This window comes from Sorex fumeus, unplaced genomic scaffold (genome assembly GCF_029834395.1).
Source record: "Sorex fumeus unplaced genomic scaffold, SorFum_2.1 ptg000019l, whole genome shotgun sequence".
Taxonomy (NCBI): Eukaryota; Metazoa; Chordata; class Mammalia; order Eulipotyphla; family Soricidae; genus Sorex; species Sorex fumeus.
Genome location: NW_026606076.1, coordinates 9450905 through 9460496, shown reverse-complemented (window position 1 = coordinate 9460496; position 9592 = coordinate 9450905).

The window sequence follows — 9592 nt, the reverse complement described above, 5'->3', positions numbered from 1 at the left end:
GTAAGAACAGGCCGCAGAATACCAGAATTGGGTTCCCTGGACATTCATGAGTGGTGTAAGGAAAACCTGCCTGGAGTGGAGAGTCAAATGAATTCCAGATTGGCAGTGAATTAGTGAACACTCTGTCGTGGAGATTCCAATGATTTCTGAAAACAGGGTTAAGTGGACAGGAAAATAAAGAGCGGAGCAGGGTTCCCTGGATAGCCAATTGAAGTGCATGGCTTCGAGTGTGAAAAAGCCGCTGAAAACCAGCCTTGGGTTACTTGCACTTTGAAGAGTGGTGTAACGAAAGCCTGCCTGGAGTGCAGATTCTGATGAATTCCAGATTCGCAGTGAATGAAAGGAACATTCTCTAGTGGAGTTTCCAATGACTTCTGAAGTCTGGATAGTGTGGACAGGAAAATGAAGAGCTGACCATTTTTGAGTTGATAGCCAATTAAACAGCACGGATGCCAGTGTGAACAGGCCGCAGAAAAACACTATTGTGTAACTTGGACTCACCCAAGTGATGTAATGTAAACCGGCCAGGGGTGGAGAGTCAGAAGAATTCCAGATTCGCAGTGAACGAATGGTACATTCTGTAGTTCAGATTCCAATGATATCTGAAGGCTGGGTTTTGTGGACAGGAAAACGTAGAGAAGAACAGGGTTCTGTGGATATCCAAATTAACATCCCGTCTGGGAGTGTGAACATGTCGCTGAAAACCAGCATTGGGTTACTTGGACATTTACTAGTTGTGTAACGATAGACTGCCTGCAGTGCAGATTCAGTGAAAAAATGGCACATTCTGTAGTGGAGATGACAATGATTTCTGAAGACGAGATTGTGTGAACAGGAAAATGCAGGGCTGTTCAGGTTAGAATAGAGAGCCTATTGTACTGCACGTATGCGAGTATGAAAAGGCCACTTAAAACTAGCATTGGGTTACTTGGACATTGACCAGTGGTGTAACGAAAGCCTGGCTGGAGTGCGGATTCAGAAGAATTCCAGATTCCCAGTGAAGGAAAGGAACATTCTGTAGTGGAGATTCCGATAACTTAAGAAGCCTAGATGATGTGGACAGGAACATGAAGAGCTGACCAGAGATGAGTGGATAGCCAATTGAACAGCACGGATGGAGTTTGAACAGGCCGCAGAAAACCACTATTGTGTTACTTGGACTTTCCCAAGTGGTATAAGGAAAACCGGCCTGGAGTGGAGAGTCAGAAGAATCCAGATTCGCAGTGAATGAATGGAACATTGTGTAGCGCAGATTCCAATGATTTCTGAAGGCTGGGTTATGTGGTCAGGAAAATGAAGAGCTGACCAGGGTTGAGAGGATAGCCAATTGAACAGCACGGCCGTGAGTTTCAACAGGCCGCTGAAAACCAGCTCTGGGTTCCTTGGAATTTCATCAGTGGTGTAAAGAAAACCTGCCGGGAGTGGAGATTCACATGAATTCCAGATTCGCAGTGAATGAGTGGAACATTCTGTAGTGGAGATTCCAATGATTTCTGAAGACTGGATTCTGTGCACAGGAAAATGAAGTGCTGACCAGGGTTGAATTCATAGCCTATTGAACATCACAGTTGTGATGTGATGGAATCACATCACATTGGAATCACATTGGAATCACAGTTGTGAGTGTGAAAAGGCCGCTGAAAACCAACATTTTCTTACTTGGACATTTACCAGTGGTGTAACGCAAGCCTGCCTGGAGTGCAGATTCAGATGAATTCCAGATTCGCAGTGAATGAGTGGAACATTCTCTAGTGGAGATTCCACTGGTTTCTGAAGACTGGATTCTGTGCAAAGGAAAATGAAGTGCTGACCAGGGTTGAATTCATAGCCTATTGAACGTCACAGTTGTGAGTGTGAAAAGGCCGCTGAAAACCAGCATTTTCTTACTTGGACATTTACCAGTGGTGTAACCAAAGCCTGCCTGGAGTGCAGATTCAGATGAATTTCAGATTCGGAGTGAATGAAAGGAACATTCTGTAGTGGAGATTGCAATGATTTCTGCAGTCTGGATTGTGTGAACAAGAAAATACCGAGCTGCCCAGGTTTGAGTGGATAGCATATTGAGCAGCACTGCTGCGAGTAAGAACAGGCCGCAGAATACCAGAATTGGGTTCCCTGGACATTCAAGAGTGGTGTAAGGAAAACCTGCCTGGAGTGGAGAGTCAAATGAATTCCAGATTGGCAGTGAATTAGTGAACACTCTGTCGTGGAGATTCCAATGATTTCTGAAAACAGGGTTAAGTGGACAGGAAAATAAAGAGCGGAGCAGGGTTCCCTGGATAGCCAATTGAAGTGCATGGCTTCGAGTGTGAAAAAGCCGCTGAAAACCAGCCTTGGGTTACTTGCACTTTGAAGAGTGGTGTAACGAAAGCCTGCCTGGAGTGCAGATTCTGATGAATTCCAGATTCGCAGTGAATGAAAGGAACATTCTCTAGTGGAGTTTCCAATGACTTCTGAAGTCTGGATAGTGTGGACAGGAAAATGAAGAGCTGACCATTTTTGAGTTGATAGCCAATTAAACAGCACGGATGCCAGTGTGAACAGGCCGCAGAAAAACACTATTGTGTAACTTGGACTCACCCAAGTGATGTAATGAAAACCGGCCAGGGGTGGAGAGTCAGAAGAATTCCAGATTCGCAGTGAACGAATGGTACATTCTGTAGTTCAGATTCCAATGATATCTGAAGGGTGGGTTTTGTGGACAGGAAAACGTAGAGAAGAACAGGGTTCTCTGGATATCCAAATTAACATCCCGTCTGGGAGTGTGAACATGTCGCTGAAAACCAGCATTGGGTTACTTGGACATTTACTAGTTGTGTAACGATAGACTGCCTGCAGTGCAGATTCAGTGAAAAAATGGCACATTCTGTAGTGGAGATGACAATGATTTCTGAAGACGAGATTGTGTGAACAGGAAAATGCAGGGCTGTTCAGGTTAGAATAGAGAGCCTATTGTACTGCACGTATGCGAGTATGAAAAGGCCACTTAAAACTAGCATTGGGTTACTTGGACATTGACCAGTGGTGTAACGAAAGCCTGGCTGGAGTGCGGATTCAGAAGAATTCCAGATTCCCAGTGAAGGAAAGGAACATTCTGTAGTGGAGATTCCGATAACTTAAGAAGCCTAGATGGTGTGGACAGGAACATGAAGAGCTGACCAGAGTTGAGTGGATAGCCAATTGAACAGCACGGATGGAGTTTGAACAGGCCGCAGAAAACCACTATTGTGTTACTTGGACTTTCCCAAGTGGTATAAGGAAAACCGGCCTGGAGTGGAGAGTCAGAAGAATCCAGATTCGCAGTGAATGAATGGAACATTGTGTAGCGCAGATTCCAATGATTTCTGAAGGCTGGGTTATGTGGTCAGGAAAATGAAGAGCTGACCAGGGTTGAGAGGATAGCCAATTGAACAGCACGGCCGTGAGTTTTAACAGGCCGCTGAAAACCAGCTCTGGGTTCCTTGGAATTTCATCAGTGGTGTAAAGAAAACCTGCCGGGAGTGGAGATTCACATGAATTCCAGATTCGCAGTGAATGAGTGGAACATTCTGTAGTGGAGATTCCAATGATTTCTGAAGACTGGATTCTGTGCACAGGAAAATGAAGTGCTGACCAGGGTTGAATTCATAGCCTATTGAACATCACAGTTGTGAGTGTGAAAAGGCTGCTGAAAACCAACCTGTTCTTACTTGGACATTTACCAGTGGTGTAACGCAAGCCTGCCTGGAGTGCAGATTCAGATGAATTCCAAATTCGCAGTGAATGAGTGGAACATTCTGTAGTGGAGATTCCACTGATTTCTGAAGACTGGATTCTGTGCAAAGGAAAATGAAGTGCTGACCAGGGTTGAATTCATAGCCTATTGAACGTCACAGTTGTGAGTGTGAAAAGGCCGCTGAAAACCAGCATTTTCTTACTTGGACATTTACCAGTGGTGTAACGCAAGCCTGCCTGGAGTGCAGATTCAGATGAATTTCAGATTCGGAGTGAATGAAAGGAACATTCTGTAGTGGAGATTGCAATGATTTCTGCAGTCTGGATTGTGTGAACAAGAAAATACCGAGCTGCCCAGGTTTGAGTGGATAGCATATTGAGCAGCACTGCTGCGAGTAAGAACAGGCCGCAGAATACCAGAATTGGGTTCCCTGGACATTCAAGAGTGGTGTAAGGAAAACCTGCCTGGAGTGGAGAGTCAAATGAATTCCAGATTGGCAGTGAATTAGTGAACACTCTGTCGTGGAGATTCCAATGATTTCTGAAAACAGGGTTAAGTGGACAGGAAAATAAAGAGCGGAGCAGGGTTCCCTGGATAGCCAATTGAAGTGCATGGCTTCGAGTGTGAAAAAGCCGCTGAAAACCAGCCTTGGGTTACTTGCACTTTGAAGAGTGGTGTAACGAAAGCCTGCCTGGAGTGCAGATTCTGATGAATTCCAGATTCGCAGTGAATGAAAGGAACATTCTCTAGTGGAGTTTCCAATGACTTCTGAAGTCTGGATAGTGTGGACAGGAAAATGAAGAGCTGACCATTTTTGAGTTGATAGCCAATTAAACAGCACGGATGCCAGTGTGAACAGGCCGCAGAAAAACACTATTGTGTAACTTGGACTCACCCAAGTGATGTAATGTAAACCGGCCAGGGGTGGAGAGTCAGAAGAATTCCAGATTCGCAGTGAACGAATGGTACATTCTGTAGTTCAGATTCCAATGATATCTGAAGGCTGGGTTTTGTGGACAGGAAAACGTAGAGAAGAACAGGGTTCTGTGGATATCCAAATTAACATCCCGTCTGGGAGTGTGAACATGTCGCTGAAAACCAGCATTGGGTTACTTGGACATTTACTAGTTGTGTAACGATAGACTGCCTGCAGTGCAGATTCAGTGAAAAAATGGCACATTCTGTAGTGGAGATGACAATGATTTCTGAAGACGAGATTGTGTGAACAGGAAAATGCAGGGCTGTTCAGGTTAGAATAGAGAGCCTATTGTACTGCACGTATGCGAGTATGAAAAGGCCACTTAAAACTAGCATTGGGTTACTTGGACATTGACCAGTGGTGTAACGAAAGCCTGGCTGGAGTGCGGATTCAGAAGAATTCCAGATTCCCAGTGAAGGAAAGGAACATTCTGTAGTGGAGATTCCGATAACTTAAGAAGCCTAGATGATGTGGACAGGAACATGAAGAGCTGACCAGAGATGAGTGGATAGCCAATTGAACAGCACGGATGGAGTTTGAACAGGCCGCAGAAAACCACTATTGTGTTACTTGGACTTTCCCAAGTGGTATAAGGAAAACCGGCCTGGAGTGGAGAGTCAGAAGAATCCAGATTCGCAGTGAATGAATGGAACATTGTGTAGCGCAGATTCCAATGATTTCTGAAGGCTGGGTTATGTGGTCAGGAAAATGAAGAGCTGACCAGGGTTGAGAGGATAGCCAATTGAACAGCACGGCCGTGAGTTTCAACAGGCCGCTGAAAACCAGCTCTGGGTTCCTTGGAATTTCATCAGTGGTGTAAAGAAAACCTGCCGGGAGTGGAGATTCACATGAATTCCAGATTCGCAGTGAATGAGTGGAACATTCTGTAGTGGAGATTCCAATGATTTCTGAAGACTGGATTCTGTGCACAGGAAAATGAAGTGCTGACCAGGGTTGAATTCATAGCCTATTGAACATCACAGTTGTGATGTGATGGAATCACATCACATTGGAATCACATTGGAATCACAGTTGTGAGTGTGAAAAGGCCGCTGAAAACCAACATTTTCTTACTTGGACATTTACCAGTGGTGTAACGCAAGCCTGCCTGGAGTGCAGATTCAGATGAATTCCAGATTCGCAGTGAATGAGTGGAACATTCTGTAGTGGAGATTCCACTGGTTTCTGAAGACTGGATTCTGTGCAAAGGAAAATGAAGTGCTGACCAGGGTTGAATTCATAGCCTATTGAACGTCACAGTTGTGAGTGTGAAAAGGCCGCTGAAAACCAGCATTTTCTTACTTGGACATTTACCAGTGGTGTAACCAAAGCCTGCCTGGAGTGCAGATTCAGATGAATTTCAGATTCGGAGTGAATGAAAGGAACATTCTGTAGTGGAGATTGCAATGATTTCTGCAGTCTGGATTGTGTGAACAAGAAAATACCGAGCTGCCCAGGTTTGAGTGGATAGCATATTGAGCAGCACTGCTGCGAGTAAGAACAGGCCGCAGAATACCAGAATTGGGTTCCCTGGACATTCAAGAGTGGTGTAAGGAAAACCTGCCTGGAGTGGAGAGTCAAATGAATTCCAGATTGGCAGTGAATTAGTGAACACTCTGTCGTGGAGATTCCAATGATTTCTGAAAACAGGGTTAAGTGGACAGGAAAATAAAGAGCGGAGCAGGGTTCCCTGGATAGCCAATTGAAGTGCATGGCTTCGAGTGTGAAAAAGCCGCTGAAAACCAGCCTTGGGTTACTTGCACTTTGAAGAGTGGTGTAACGAAAGCCTGCCTGGAGTGCAGATTCTGATGAATTCCAGATTCGCAGTGAATGAAAGGAACATTCTCTAGTGGAGTTTCCAATGACTTCTGAAGTCTGGATAGTGTGGACAGGAAAATGAAGAGCTGACCATTTTTGAGTTGATAGCCAATTAAACAGCACGGATGCCAGTGTGAACAGGCCGCAGAAAAACACTATTGTGTAACTTGGACTCACCCAAGTGATGTAATGAAAACCGGCCAGGGGTGGAGAGTCAGAAGAATTCCAGATTCGCAGTGAACGAATGGTACATTCTGTAGTTCAGATTCCAATGATATCTGAAGGGTGGGTTTTGTGGACAGGAAAACGTAGAGAAGAACAGGGTTCTGTGGATATCCAAATTAACATCCCGTCTGGGAGTGTGAACATGTCGCTGAAAACCAGCATTGGGTTACTTGGACATTTACTAGTTGTGTAACGATAGACTGCCTGCAGTGCAGATTCAGTGAAAAAATGGCACATTCTGTAGTGGAGATGACAATGATTTCTGAAGACGAGATTGTGTGAACAGGAAAATGCAGGGCTGTTCAGGTTAGAATAGAGAGCCTATTGTACTGCACGTATGCGAGTATGAAAAGGCCACTTAAAACTAGCATTGGGTTACTTGGACATTGACCAGTGGTGTAACGAAAGCCTGGCTGGAGTGCGGATTCAGAAGAATTCCAGATTCCCAGTGAAGGAAAGGAACATTCTGTAGTGGAGATTCCGATAACTTAAGAAGCCTAGATGGTGTGGACAGGAACATGAAGAGCTGACCAGAGTTGAGTGGATAGCCAATTGAACAGCACGGATGGAGTTTGAACAGGCCGCAGAAAACCACTATTGTGTTACTTGGACTTTCCCAAGTGGTATAAGGAAAACCGGCCTGGAGTGGAGAGTCAGAAGAATCCAGATTCGCAGTGAATGAATGGAACATTGTGTAGCGCAGATTCCAATGATTTCTGAAGGCTGGGTTATGTGGTCAGGAAAATGAAGAGCTGACCAGGGTTGAGAGGATAGCCAATTGAACAGCACGGCCGTGAGTTTTAACAGGCCGCTGAAAACCAGCTCTGGGTTCCTTGGAATTTCATCAGTGGTGTAAAGAAAACCTGCCGGGAGTGGAGATTCACATGAATTCCAGATTCGCAGTGAATGAGTGGAACATTCTGTAGTGGAGATTCCAATGATTTCTGAAGACTGGATTCTGTGCACAGGAAAATGAAGTGCTGACCAGGGTTGAATTCATAGCCTATTGAACATCACAGTTGTGATGTGATGGAATCACATCACATTGGAATCACATTGGAATCACAGTTGTGAGTGTGAAAAGGCCGCTGAAAACCAACATTTTCTTACTTGGACATTTACCAGTGGTGTAACGCAAGCCTGCCTGGAGTGCAGATTCAGATGAATTCCAGATTCGCAGTGAATGAGTGGAACATTCTGTAGTGGAGATTCCACTGGTTTCTGAAGACTGGATTCTGTGCAAAGGAAAATGAAGTGCTGACCAGGGTTGAATTCATAGCCTATTGAACGTCACAGTTGTGAGTGTGAAAAGGCCGCTGAAAACCAGCATTTTCTTACTTGGACATTTACCAGTGGTGTAACCAAAGCCTGCCTGGAGTGCAGATTCAGATGAATTTCAGATTCGGAGTGAATGAAAGGAACATTCTGTAGTGGAGATTGCAATGATTTCTGCAGTCTGGATTGTGTGAACAAGAAAATACCGAGCTGCCCAGGTTTGAGTGGATAGCATATTGAGCAGCACTGCTGCGAGTAAGAACAGGCCGCAGAATACCAGAATTGGGTTCCCTGGACATTCAAGAGTGGTGTAAGGAAAACCTGCCTGGAGTGGAGAGTCAAATGAATTCCAGATTGGCAGTGAATTAGTGAACACTCTGTCGTGGAGATTCCAATGATTTCTGAAAACAGGGTTAAGTGGACAGGAAAATAAAGAGCGGAGCAGGGTTCCCTGGATAGCCAATTGAAGTGCATGGCTTCGAGTGTGAAAAAGCCGCTGAAAACCAGCCTTGGGTTACTTGCACTTTGAAGAGTGGTGTAACGAAAGCCTGCCTGGAGTGCAGATTCTGATGAATTCCAGATTCGCAGTGAATGAAAGGAACATTCTCTAGTGGAGTTTCCAATGACTTCTGAAGTCTGGATAGTGTGGACAGGAAAATGAAGAGCTGACCATTTTTGAGTTGATAGCCAATTAAACAGCACGGATGCCAGTGTGAACAGGCCGCAGAAAAACACTATTGTGTAACTTGGACTCACCCAAGTGATGTAATGAAAACCGGCCAGGGGTGGAGAGTCAGAAGAATTCCAGATTCGCAGTGAACGAATGGTACATTCTGTAGTTCAGATTCCAATGATATCTGAAGGGTGGGTTTTGTGGACAGGAAAACGTAGAGAAGAACAGGGTTCTCTGGATATCCAAATTAACATCCCGTCTGGGAGTGTGAACATGTCGCTGAAAACCAGCATTGGGTTACTTGGACATTTACTAGTTGTGTAACGATAGACTGCCTGCAGTGCAGATTCAGTGAAAAAATGGCACATTCTGTAGTGGAGATGACAATGATTTCTGAAGACGAGATTGTGTGAACAGGAAAATGCAGGGCTGTTCAGGTTAGAATAGAGAGCCTATTGTACTGCACGTATGCGAGTATGAAAAGGCCACTTAAAACTAGCATTGGGTTACTTGGACATTGACCAGTGGTGTAACGAAAGCCTGCCTGGAGTGCGGATTCAGAAGAATTCCAGATTCCCAGTGAAGGAAAGGAACATTCTGTAGTGGAGATTCCGATAACTTAAGAAGCCTAGATGGTGTGGACAGGAACATGAAGAGCTGACCAGAGTTGAGTGGATAGCCAATTGAACAGCACGGATGGAGTTTGAACAGGCCGCAGAAAACCACTATTGTGTTACTTGGACTTTCCCAAGTGGTATAAGGAAAACCGGCCTGGAGTGGAGAGTCAGAAGAATCCAGATTCGCAGTGAATGAATGGAACATTGTGTAGCGCAGATTCCAATGATTTCTGAAGGCTGGGTTATGTGGTCAGGAAAATGAAGAGCTGACCAGGGTTGAGAGGATAGCC